Below are 13,735 nucleotides of genomic sequence, written 5' to 3' on the forward strand. Positions count from 1 at the left end.
GGGGAGGTCTACCCTGTCCTATTGGGTCACCGTGAGTCAGAATTGACTCGAGAACAGCACACACACACACACACACACACACACACACACAAAGTATTTTATGTGTGTATGTGGGTATCTTTATTTTTCAATACTCTAAAAAAGGGCTGGCAGCAGATTGACCCAATGCAATGTGTCTATTATTTCTGGATTTATCAATGCTTCCATGAACATTGATTTTTGAATCCAAATAAGACAAAATCTGTGACAAGTTTACCCTTTTCTCCATTCACCATGCTGCCACCTGTTGTCCAGTTTTGAGAATTTGGTCTTCTTACACTGAGTTGTGATCCACGCTGAAGGCTGCATCCCGATCTTCATCAGCAAGCATTCAGGGCCTCCTCCCTTTCCGCAAGCGAGCTTGTGCCCGCTGCATATGGAAGGTTGTTAATAAGCCTTCCTTCCCTCCTGACGCCTCGTTCTGTACATTGTCCAGCGTTTCCGTGGATCTGCTAAGGACGGTGAAAGGATACAACCCCGATGCACACCTTTCCGGGTGCAGGCAGGATGACCGCCTTCTGATCCATGGGCAGGAGCGCAGAGAAGGACTCTGGAACCGCTGTTCCTCTCAAACCTTTCTGTACTTGGTCAGGAGCCACACAGTGGAAGGCCTTTGCGTAGTCAATAAAGCACAGTGAGCATTTTCCTGGTGTTTCTGCTAAGATCCGTCTGACGTCGGCCGTGCTAGCCCACGTGCTGTGTCCTCTTCTGAATCCGACTGGAGGTTTTGGCAGCTCCCCGTCAATGTACCGCTGCAGTTGTTGATGAATGGTCGTCAGCAAAGTTCTGTGGGCTCACCCCTCTTTGGAAAGGTACACAGATGGATCTCTTTCAGGAACCCTGGCGCCTCCTTAGTGGTTTACATGTTGGGCTGCAGTACAAACTGCCAGCCAGTTCCTCAAGCGAACGATGAGGCTCTGTACCCCTGTAAAGAGTTACTGTCTCGGAAACGCACAGTGGCAGCTCTACCCTGTCCTATACGAGCGCTGAGTTCGCATCTACCCGGGGGCAGTAAGTTTAGATGTTTGTTTTGTTGTTGTTGTTGTTGTTGTTTTTTTGGGGGGGGGGGGTGTTCAGTCAACTGGCCAGTAGCTGCCTTCCAAATTTCTTGGTATACATGAGCAAATGCCTCTAAAGCAGCGATTCTCAACCTGTGGGTCACGACCCTTTGCGGGGTAGGGGTGGTCGAACAACCTTTTCACAGGGGTCGCCCGATTCATAACAGGAGCAAAATGACAGTGATGAAGTAGCAACGAAAACAACGTTATGGTTGGGGGGTCACCACACCACGAGGAGCTGTATGAAAGGGTGGCGGCGTGAGGAAGGTGGAGAACCACTGCTCGAAAGTCTCGTCTCCGTGTTAACCGTGTCAGTAGTTGCTCTCTCCCTCCGTGGAGCCTTCTTTTTCTCTGATGCTCTCAGTGGAGCTGGGCCATATTCCTTCAGGACCGGCGGTGCGTGAATATATGCTATCCGCTGAAACGGTTGAATGTCAGCTAGCTGTTTGGGAACAGTGACGCAGTGCTTCCTCCACCGCTCACTGTGTTGCCATGCCATCGTTTAACATTACAGTTCGAGGCTTGGATTTTTCCTCTTGGGTTCTTTCAGCGTCATATATCCTCAGGGTGCCCTTCCCTGTTGTTTTCTCGCCCCAAGTCTTTGCACGTTTTATTCTTATACTCTGTCTTCTGAGCTGCCCGTTGACATGCCGGGTTCACCTCTCGTACGTTGTCATTCTTCCGTTTCCTTGAGCTGCTCAGGACAGTCAAGAGCAAGGCTCGGGCTCGTCTGGCGTCCACGGTCGTCGTCCTCTCTGCCTTGTTAATGACCTGTTGCTGCCTCCAGGAGTGCCGTTCTTGATGCCTCCCTCAGCTCCTCAGGTCTCCTGTCTTGCATACTTGCTAAGTCAACTCTGCGTGGGGCGTTCTCAAAATTCAAGTTGGATATACTCCAGGTCATATTTTGGCTATCCTGGACTGGCTTTAAATTTCTCAACTTCAACCTGAATTTACGTAATTGGTAGTTTGTCCCACGGTCAGACCGTGGCCTTGTTCTCAGTCAGAGTACATTTGAAAGGGGCTTAATGCAGATGGAGTCAGGTTAAAATTTCACACCGTTTCATTTGTTTTTCATGTAAAATTTGTTCTAGCTTTTAATAGTTTCTGTTTCTTTTTTTGTGAATTAGTGAGAGAGAGTGAGTGGTTGAATTAGTGAGAGAGTGAGTAAGTAAGAGAGTGGGTGAGCATGAGAGAGAGTTAGAGAGTGAGTGGGTGAGTGAGAGAGTCTTCTGTTTCTTTTTTAATTGAGTTGTTTTCCCCTAGTTTTATTTCGTTATCGTTGGTGAGTTCGTTGTTGTTTTTACTTTGGGTAGGTTTTCTGGATGTGAAATCTAGTATGTGTGAATCTACAGAGGCAGTAATTGGCCAGACAGTTTCTTAGGGTTATGCCAGGTGAGGTTGGGGAAAATGAAATGAGTCCAAGAACGAAGAAAGTGTTGTAAATTTGATTGTGGCGATGTTCACACAACTTTTTAATATGATTAAACCATTGAATTTTGTGATATGTGAATTATATGTCAATAAAAGTGTTTTTAAAAAATCAGACCCTGGTGTCATTTTAGCTGCTGATATCGACCTTCTCCATGGTTTCTTTCTACAAATGTACTCACGTTCATTTCTCCGTATTCCATCTGGAGAAGTCCGTGTGTGTAGTTGCTGTGTACATGGCTGAAAAACGGTATTTACAACGAAGAAGTCCCGCGTCTTGCAAAATTCTGTCTTTTCTGGCACCGAGGCCGGATGTCCCAGCTGCTGGTCCTTCATCTTGGTTTCTAGCTTTTGCATTTCAGACCACGGTCATTATCAGCGCGTCTTGAGTGCAAGTCTCACTGCGGACGTTGGTCAGCGTCTTCAGTTTCCCCATCGCCAGCTCTGGTGGTTGGCGCATAAGTTTGAACCATTGTGATACTGACTGGATTTCCTGGCATGTGGATCCATGTGATCCTGTCACAGCATTGCACTTCGAGGTAGGTCTTCAAGTGTCAGTGTGACACCACGCCTCTTTAATTTGTCATTCCTAGCACAGCGAACCTCATGATTGTCTGTTTCAAAATGACCAGTTCCGGTCCATTTCAGCCCAGCGCTGTTGGGTGCCGTCAAATTGGTTCTGACCCATAGCAACCCCCATGCACAACAGAAGGAAACTCAGCACGGTCCTGCGCCGCCCTCCCAGTGATTCCTACGCGCGGGTCCCTTGTGGACACAGCCACTGCGTCGGTCCATCTCCCGGAGGGCCTTCCTCTCTTTGATGCCCCCCCACCTTGCCAAGCATGGTGTCTTCTGCAGGACTGGTCTCTTCGGACAGGTCCAAAGTACGTGAGACGAAGCCTTGCCATTCGGCCTGTAAGGAGCACTCTGGTCCTACTTCTTTCAAGACAGATTTGTCTGTCCTTTTAGCAGTCCGTCATACTTTCAGTATGTTCGCCAGCACCACGGTTCAAACGCATGCATGCTTCTCTGGTGTTCCAATTCCATGGCCAACGTTCAGCTTAGTACGGCCTCAGATATCCATTTTGTGGGTGTGGTGCATTCCATTTTTGGTGTGATTTTTTTAATTGTGGCAAGAGTATACACAACAAAACATTCTCCAGTTCAACAACCTCTCCATGTGTTGTCCGACCGTCATTTATGTCCTTTTCCAAACTTTTCCACCCTCATTAACATAAACTCAATATCCCCGAAGCAAAAGCTCTTCCTCCTCCACCCGTGGAACCACAGGTCATATTGGCTTTCTTTATTTTTAGTAGTTTTCTTTATCTAATATTCGCATAGCATACTCTTCCACTGTTGAATTATATTTTAAAGAGCTATGTATACATCATCACGATCGGTTCAAATGCCCCTCCCCCATCCCAAATGCTCTGTTTGACCCAGTGCCCTTCACCCTGCCCACCTCGGTACCTGATAAACCCTGACATCAGTCATTATCTCTATGCATACACTCCCATGCTTCATAAACTGGAAAACCTGACAGAAACAAGAAAAACAATCAAAATGAAACAAAGAAGAAAATGATATTAAAAATAGAGAGAAAGAAAAGACACCAACAATATTTAAAAGGTCAGAGAAGAAATTTCTGTCATGGAACCAGGAAGACATATTTGAGCTTAGAGCAAATTCAACTTGGGTCAAGAAGGAGGCCCACTGACCAAGAATTATATTACACCATGGTTCAATCCACCATCATCAGATTTACCATTATCTCTGATACCTGTGGCTGGAGGGGGTCTACCAGGGGCTTAATCCGACTAGGTACTCTGCAGATGGAGTTTGGGCTCCCATCACCTTCTACAGATTGGGTGTTCACATTTTAAGCTCTGATATTTTTTCCATCCTCATATTTGGGTTTTGTTACTGCTATCTTTGGATCACACAGGCTGGTGTGCTGCTTTGATGTGGACTTAGTTGACACCTCACTTAGATGACTGCTTGTTTGAATAGAAGCCTTTAAGACCCAGACACTATTCCAGTTGATGGCCGGGCTCCATCTGCTTCCTTCACAACACTTTGCTGTAGCACTCTTACTCTCGGTGATTTCTTTATGCAGACGAGTATCGGGCAGGGCCTTGTCAGAACTACCTGCATTTGGATTGGGAGCCCCAAAATCCATCTGCTTCTTCACAGCTTATGAATGACTCTGGTTTACCTTGGCGGTCATGTTATGACAAAAACCAAAACCAACACAAAAAACAACAACAGCAACACCACAAAATCCACACCTAAAAAGTGAAAGAAAAAAGAAAAGACATCGTCAATGTCTCCCCTGGGGTATAACATCAATAATTTACCCAGTGGCATCGGATTTAAAGTAATATTGATAGGAGTTCATGTAAGTGTAATCCAGCTGTGAGCTACAATTCATGAGTTGCTTTGTACAGATTAATTTTTTAATTGATTAAGCTCTATTTACATTGAGCATGGTGGTGGAGGCTAAGGGAAATTTTCCTTTCTCATTTCTTACAAGAGAAGATCCTTGTCTCGGATTAAAACCTGTCATATTAAGGAGGGAGGAGGATTGAGGTTCTAAATATATGGTGGTTCTGAGTCCCCTTTCTTTGGACACCACTAAGGCAGGATCCAATGACTGCCATCTCCACAGTCGTGGGGTGGCCTTCCTTTGCTTTTTCTCCCATCAGAACATAGTTCTAAGTCCCAGGGTGCAGGTAATTTTGAGGTAGGGCCCAGTTTGTTCATTCAGGACATAAGTCCTTCTGGTGTGGCCCTTCATTTAATTTTTGATGACTTCCAACTTTCCTAGATTTATGCTTTGTATAAGCTCCAGTTACTAATAAACAGATGTTTTCAGTTCTCATTTTGGCTTGTGTCCTAGCCACAAACAAAGGTCCAGAAGGCTTGGTCAACTCTGCTTTGAATGAGCAGCTATTCCTCAGTCATACTTTTTTAAAAACAAAAAAAAAATCATTTTATTGGAGGCTCGTACAGCTCTTATAACATTCCATAGATCAACTGTATCAAGCCTATGTGTACATATGTTGCCATCATCATTTTCTAAACATTTACTTTCTGTTTGAGCCTTTGGTATCAGCTCCCATTTTTTCCCCTCCCCTTGATAAATTATTCTTTTCTTTCTAAAAATTATTATTTTCATATCTTACACTGACCACTGTCTCCCTTCACCCACATTTCTGTTGTCTGTGCCCCAGGTGTGTGTGGTGTGATGGTGGTGGTTATGCATCAATCATTGCAATTGGTTTCCCCTACCTCCCTTTCCCCCCTCCCACTGTCCCCCTGCCCTCCTGGTAGCTCTACCCTCATTTCTGTTCCCGAGGGGTTTATCTGACCTGGATTCCGTGTGTGGTGAGCTCTTACCTGTACCAGTGTGCATGCTCTGGTCTAGCCAGAACTGAGAGGCAGGCCTGGGGTTGTGATAGTGGGTTCAGTCTGAGGGGCTCCTCTCCCGGCACCAGGTCTGACAGTGTCCAGCTTCTACTGCTGAGAGTTCTGGTACTTAACACCGTTCTGCTGCGGCTTATAAGACTTTCAGCGGCTAGTTCCTCACAAGTGCACAACCTCTTCCTTCTCTGTAGATGTGCTTATTCTGGGAGGTCTGCTGAAACCTGCCCACCTTGGGTGACACTGCTGGTATATGAAACAGCACTGATAACAGCTTCCAGCATAATAGGAACAAGAAAGCCACCAGAGTGTGACAAACAGAGACAGCTGGGGACTTTCAAAATAGAGTGGGATGGGAAAGCTGTTTAATACCTACGGATTCCATGCACCTTATTTGCATTCTTAGCAGGCTCTCCAGTCCTCTTGGTGAGCCATAAGCACCTTATTTCTCAAGCCCTATTCAAGCATTTTGTAAAAGCTAGAAGAGCATGGTTAAAAACCATAGGAAAATATTCATCACACCAAAGTTGGTGAGCATCTTTTTTTTTAATTTGGATAGCTTCTTTGAAGAACTATCTTTAAATATTTTGTGTATTGTTTTAAATCTGTGATTTGTCTTTATCTTGTCTACTATTGTTTATCGACTCATGTAAGATTTTAAAATTTATATATATATATATAATATATATAATTTAAAATATATAGTATATATTTTATATATGTAAAATTTAAAATATATATATTTAGAATACAAGTTCTTTATCAGGTGTTTCATTTGCCTTCGCTATTTTGAGCATTATTCACCTTTGTGATGGTGCCCTGTGAAACACAATACTTTCACATTTCAAAGAAGTCCAGTTCATCTCATTTTTTTCTCTGATCCTGTGTGCTTTTGGTGTCACCTTGAAGGAACCATTTTTTAACCTAAGGAACGAGGAATCGCATCTTTAAGTTAAGGCCCTGGCATCACCACTACGGAAAATAAAATCACATTAGAATGTTACTGCTAAGAGTGAGAGAAAAATGTGGAACAAAACTCAAAAAAGACCAAGGCTATCGATTGACTCGAGGCTGGCAGAAGGCTGGGCATGCCCCGCAGGTCTGGAAATGAACTCTCACCCATGACTCAGTTTTCAGCCAAGCAATAGGTCCACACGGGAAATAGTTATGCTGGGAAGTATGCATAGTTTAGACTCGTTGACCATGGGAAATTTTTAAAAAGGCTTTTACTGAAAGGCAAAGTTCAGAAGGGCTAAGACAGAAGGAAGAATTGAACCTGGAAACACGGGGAGGAAGTGGGATCAGTGAGATTTCATGGCGGCCGTGGCCATCAATGCCATGAAGCAAATGGGGAGGAATTGTTGAATTAAAAAACTGAGCTCACTCGATTCCCAATAAAATGTTGGAAAAAAACATCGAGGAGGAAACATTGAAATGGACTCAGTAGAAATAAAGAACATGGTGATAGACTATTATGAAGAACTGCACAGTGAGAGATGGCCTAGCCTGGCTCCAGTGTTCTCAGAAACATGCCATCTGATCAAGCTGAAGCACAAAGAAACAAAGTCTCAGCAGACACATCAGCTCAACATGATGCACCAGCTGCAGCAGCACAGCGAAGGCAAAGGACGCCGTGGTCACATGCGTGGACGCAGAATGAGCATTTGGTAAGACTGTGTCCTAGAGCAAATGCAAACATGACATGCCAGCGTTACACTCGAAGGATGAGCCTCTTCCTTTTGGAATTCGGAGCAAGACAAAGGTGCCCTCTCTTTACTTTATTCGATATTGTTTTAGAATTCCATGTGGACTGAGCTCTGTAGGGCAGAGCAGGACTACCCTGGTGAGTTCCTGAGACCGAAACGGCTTACGGGAGTAGAGCGCTTCACCCTTCGCCCTCACAGTGTTGGTGTTTTCAAACTTCTGACCTCGAAACGTGCAGCCCAACGGGTACCCTCGGCCACCAGGCTGGTCAGCCCACATGCAGATACGCCCATCTACGAGGACCCAGCGTGAAGACAGTTACCCATGCGACACCATGCCTTAAGACAAAACTTCATTTATTTGTCATTAAAAATAAATATTTCGATTCCCTGGCTATGGGCAGAGACACCTGATTGGTGGTGGTGCTCCTATATCAGTCAGGGGCAGAGCAGACTGGCAGCCCTTTGTTCATCCTAGCTTGATGCCGAGATCGTGGCCAGAGCTGTTTCATGCCTAGGGCACATTAAATTGTGGGGGGGGGGGGGAAGAAAGAAAGAAATATTTCACAATATAGAATTACATATTGTTTTGTGATTCATCACTATGCTTTCATGATGTTCAGTTTGTAACAATGAAAATGCATCCTGCCTATCAGCTATTTACATGACGATTCCTAACTGACAAAATGGCAGTGATGAAGTAGCAACAGAAATAACTTTATGGTTGGGGGTCGCCACAGCATGAGGAGCTGTATGAAACGGTGGCAGCCTTAGGAAGGTGGAGAACCACTGGTTTAAAGGTTCAGAAACTCCAAAGGGCAGTTCTACTCTGTGCTAGAGGGCTGCTAGAATTGGAATTGGCTTGATGATGGCGGTGGGTTTGGTGTGGCTTTGGTTGATGAAGGACTTAAACAATGAAAGTCATAAAAACCCTACTGGAAGGTTTAAATAAGTGGAAAACTCTTCCATGTTTATGTATTGGAAGACTTAATATTGTTAAGATGTCAATATCACCCAAAGCCATGAGCAGTTTCAACATAATCCCAGTCAATCTCTCAACACCCCTCTTTACAGAAAATGGAAAAACCAACCCTTAATTGTATATGGATTGGCAAGAGGTTCTAAATAGCTAAAGCAACTTTAAAAGAGGACTTCAACTTTTGTTTAGTTAAAAAGTTTTAAACAAAACTTTTTTTTTAGTATCTTAGTAATTTTTGTTTAGTATTTTGTTATAGTATTTTAAACATAGTAATCAGGACAGTCTGGAACTGGTGTAACAACAGAGACCTAGAGAAATGGACTAGCATTAAGAGCCTAGATGTAAACTCACAGATCTGTAGTCAACTGGTTTTTAACAAGGATGTAAAGTCCGTTCAATGGGGAAAGAAGAGTCTTGTCAATAAGCAGTGCCAGAAAAATTAGATTTCCACAGGCAGAAAAATGAATGGTGTCCATGCCCTACCCACACATACTATATTCAAAAAATAAGATTTTACTTGTTAAGCTCTGTTTTTAGAGCTCCTTCATTAAAATGTCTTTTACCTCTTTTGAATAAAAGTATATATATATATATATATATATATATATATATATACATACATACATACATACATATATATATGATTATAAAGAGACTTTTCCTCAGCTTTGTCTCCCCCAAAGATATGGCAAACATTAAAGACTATTTGCCAGCATACGGTGGGCTGAGATGCTTGGAGACATCCTCCCTGAAGGCAATCAGTTGCCAGACTAGGTAGGCCTCACTCCCTGCTGTTAGGACAAGGGGCTACTTCACCCTAAAGGCTTGTGACCCTTAGCTTGGTTCCTGTAGGTGGGGTTTACACCCTACTGATAATGGTTTCTATGGAGATCCAGAGACCAGGTCAAACCCACTCAGGGACATCCAAAGCTGTCATCCTGAATCTAGGATCCACTCTTCTTGTCACATGTATACCCCCAGTCCCTCCTCTTCCGTGTATATCCCTAGATTGTCCCCCTCTTATGGCTGTATAACCTATAGTGCAAGCCCTTCCTGTGACGTATGTCTCTACCTATAATTAGGGGGCTTGCACGCCCCTCCAAAGGTATGTAGGCCTGGGTTAGCAATAAAGAGTTCTCTGGGGCTCCCCCGCCCCTCTCCTGTCCTCCCCTGTTCCCTTTCCCCTTGTCCTCCTTCCCCTCCCCCTCTCTCCACATGGACCACCAAACAGGGCTGAGGTGAGCATGCTACCCTGAAATGTGTCCGACTCCTTGATTTCAATTTCTCTTCTATCTTTCATGCTCTCTGTGACTTTACTATAATCTTTACATATTATATCGCTGTATAATTGCACCTACCGGACCCGTGTTGATGTGTTAGGGGCTGGTTAGCCCTGATGTGTGTGTGTGTGTGTGTGTGTGTGTGTGTGTGTAAAACCTTAAATACACAGATTTTAAAAATAGATTTAAGAGGTAAGCATTTAAAGGTACATATATTCTTTTAAGCATGCAGATTTAAAGAAGTTATATAACATATGTATATATCTTTTAAATATATATATGCCTTTTCCTTGTCCTTGGTAAAATGCTTGTAATTTAAAATTTGTTCTAAGAAATTATAATCATCCATATTCCCATTTTTGCAAACTAGGCTAACACCTACAAAGGTGGTCAACCAAGATATGGTAATGCACTGCTGCAGAAATAATCCAATCAGAAAACGCCCCCAGTGAACCCTTGTTTGTGGTTTTTTGCTTTATAGACAGTTATGATAACAAATATCTCGGAACACATTGTTGAAGCTGCTTGCCTTTGTGCTCCCTATTTGCAAAAAAAAAAAAGCAAACAAAAACCTATCTTTCTGGCATTAATAAAACTCTTTTTCAACTTTAAAGAGATTTGTAGGTGTTGTTTTGTTTTTCCATGGCTGTGGTTGGGATCTGGTGGACAGCTCCCTCAGGCAGCTCCCGGGATCCAAGGAAATCAAAGGGAGATGTGTTGAATCTTACGGACTCTCCTGTTCCTACGGACTTCGGGGGCTGCCTGGGTGAGTACCTCTCAGATCTCTGAAACTGCCTTGTTGTATGTGAGAATTGTTGTCAGCTTCTTTCCATTACTAACCTGTTTTCATTTTTATTCTCCTGAAATTTGATTTTCCTTTCCTCCTTGTTTTGGTTTCTGTCAAAGATAATTCCACTTCTTAGGTCTCAGGTTGGTCACAGAGAATAATTCAGCTTTCAAGAACAGCTCAGGGTCAGCCTCAGTTAAGGTGACCAGATTTTAACATTGGTAACGTGGGACACCATTGACCGGGGTGGGGTAGGGACAGGGGGTGTACTTGATTAAAGATTTGGTCTTTATGGAGCAACAAAAATTTTCATAGAACGCAAAAATCATATTGTAATATATATTTTTAAATTTCAACATAAGTACAATTTACAAAGATAATACATTTTAAAAATTATGAATATTATTATTTTATTCTTTGGCATAGTTCTCATTTGAGTGAATTTTTTTAGTGTATTGCTGTCATTTGAAAGGTCATGAAATTTTTCACAAGAATTTGTTAAATTATATTTCACACATAAGATGGTTTTCAAAGTCTCAACACTTAATTGTGATTTTTCTGATGTCCACACTTTATTTACCATAGAAAATACGTGTTCCATGGCAGCTGGTAAGGACAGTGCATATTCCACAATTTTTAGTGCATTATTGTATAGAACATGGTTTGTTTCAAAATGATGAAATATTTCTAACCATTTGTTCTCTATTGTGATTTTTGCTGATGCCCAAGATTTAACCTTTTCCTTATCAGTATATATATTTTAATAATGATACCTCATTAAAAAGATCATTTTTTGAAATATTACTTCATGGGAAATTTTGAGTAATATGATTGAATGATTTTTGCACATCATTCCAATTAAGTTATTGTTTTAATGTAACCCAGTGAAATGTTCAATATCATTGTAATGTGTACTGTCCACTCTTCTAAATAATCTATGCGGTTACTATAGAACTTTTTAACGTGATTCATGATAGCTGCATGATTTATTGCACCTTGTTCTTCTAGCTGGCTTATGCTATTACAGATAGTTAACAGAAGAAAATTATTTTCTAACCGCTCTTGACACTGACATTTTCAATAATTAACTTCATTTGCTACTTTGATTACCTGAAATTTTGTCACCTTCAATAAGTTTTATAGCATTTTGAAAAAGAGCTGCTTGGTTGTGTAACAACTCTAGCCAAATTTTTGAAGATTCTTTTTCCAAAAACTCTTCTAAAATTCTAGGACATTTATCCTGTGATAGAAAGTAGGATTTCAAAGGGTCATATATTTTCAAAATTTTTTGGACAGCTGACAAAAGAGCTGACCAACTCGTTTTACTATATGCAAGAATTTTCTGATATTCGACTTCCACAGTTTCACAAAATTCTATAAGCATTTCAACGTGCACAGTGTATATATAAAAATAAGAATATATTTTAGTCCTTTTTGTCCGACATCTTAGCGAGGCTGCGTGGTGCTAGCTGCTCTCGAGCTTCGTGATGCCGCCCAAGGACGACAAGAAGAAGAAGGATGCCGGGAAGTCGGCCAAGAAGGACAAAGACCCAGTGAACAAGTCTGGGGGCAAGGCCAAAAAGAAGAAGTGGTCCAAAGGCAAAGTTCGGGACAAGCTCAATAACCTGGTCTTGTTTGACAAAGCCACCTATGACAAGCTCTGTAAAGAAGTTCCCAACTATAAGCTGATCACCCCCGCTGTTGACTCAGAGAGACTGAAGATTCGCGGTTCCCTGGCCAGGGCCGCCCTCCAGGAGCTGCTGAGTAAAGGACTTACCAAGCTGGTTTCCAAGTCCAGAGCTCAAGTCACTTACACCAGGAACACCAAGGGTGGAGACGCCCCAGCAGCCGGTGAAGATGCGTGAGCAGGTCCAACCAACTGTACATTTTGAACAATAAAATTTTATTAGCTCAAAAGAAAAAAAAGAATATATTTTAATAACAATATGAGATAGTTTATTGTGCTGCCAGCCTGGCCAATAAACACAAGTGGGATTAATTGAAGGGCCGAGAGATAAGTGGCTCGGTGAGCCTCGCCTTTCTTGTCTCTCACTCTTTAATCATTGGACCAGTGTGCGGCTGCCTTGCTTGTTCTGTGCCTCAATTTACAGGCTGCACTACCTGTGGGACGCCTAGCCCTTGGACTGTGTCACTGTAAGTTGAGGTCCCTTTAAGATCACACGAATGAAATTTACATCTCTGGGGCTGGGCACTGACAGTTGGTGACCTGGCTGATGGTTGGTGACCTGCCTGGCTGTTTGCTGCCTGTGTTGGGATAGCCTAGCTCTCTCTCAGACCGCTGGTGTCTCACAGCTCTCTCACGCGAGTGAGTCACACTGAGCCATTGGTACTGCTTTATAATTTAACTGTTCATGTCTTGTATTATATATCAATCTGTCTAACACACAATATTTTCCACATCTACGGGCAACAAATCAGCAGCTGTTTGAATGGCGTTACGTATTATGTGCGCTGCACAACCAACACCAATAATGTTTTGATTAAGGTTTTTGTTTAACTTATAAAAAATATTATTTGTACCTCTTCTCGCTTTTTCTCCAAAATTTGCATTCATGTTGTCTGCACAATATGCAATCATTTTATGTTTTAAATTGTTTTTTCCAAAATATTAATAATGGAACTGAAAATTGTTTCAGAAGTTTTGCCGGGCACAGAAATGAAATCTAAAATTCTAATTTTTATTCCAGTTTCCGAATCAAAAAATCTAATAATGGTTGGAAATAACTTTATACCTTTATGATTAGATGTGTCAGAATATATGGATATAAAATTAATTTTTTTCTAGATTTTTGTTTAATTCTGAAAATGCATATGGGGAAAGCACATCACACACAATTGCCTCGGATTTTGTTCTAGCACAGGCACATTTTTTGTTGAATAACTTTTTGACAACTTGTGATGTATAGTTCATAGATCTGAAGGAATGATTGTGATTAATAGCATGAAAAGACATAAGTCCTTCTGCTGATGCTAATTTCTTTTCTTCATCTCCATAAGTTGTTTTCCAAAAAAAT

The 13,735-nt window shown here is 42.1% G+C and overlaps 1 protein-coding gene, 1 non-coding gene and 1 pseudogene across 2 annotated transcripts in view; all 3 read left to right on the forward strand.

Annotated features, from left to right (window-relative positions):
- Positions 1–13,735, forward strand: part of LOC142443426 (uncharacterized) — a 32,036-nt gene that overhangs the window by 3,650 nt on the left and 14,651 nt on the right. The gene's annotated exons all lie outside the window — the stretch shown is intronic.
- On the forward strand, positions 8,040–8,181 carry LOC142437875 (small nucleolar RNA SNORA48). Its single transcript, XR_012782381.1, has one exon. It is a non-coding gene; the product is annotated as a small nucleolar RNA SNORA48 (small nucleolar RNA).
- Positions 12,140–12,629, forward strand: LOC142430359 (small ribosomal subunit protein eS25 pseudogene; annotated as a pseudogene).

This window comes from Tenrec ecaudatus, chromosome 1 (genome assembly GCF_050624435.1).
Source record: "Tenrec ecaudatus isolate mTenEca1 chromosome 1, mTenEca1.hap1, whole genome shotgun sequence".
Lineage (NCBI taxonomy): Eukaryota > Metazoa > Chordata > Mammalia > Afrosoricida > Tenrecidae > Tenrec > Tenrec ecaudatus.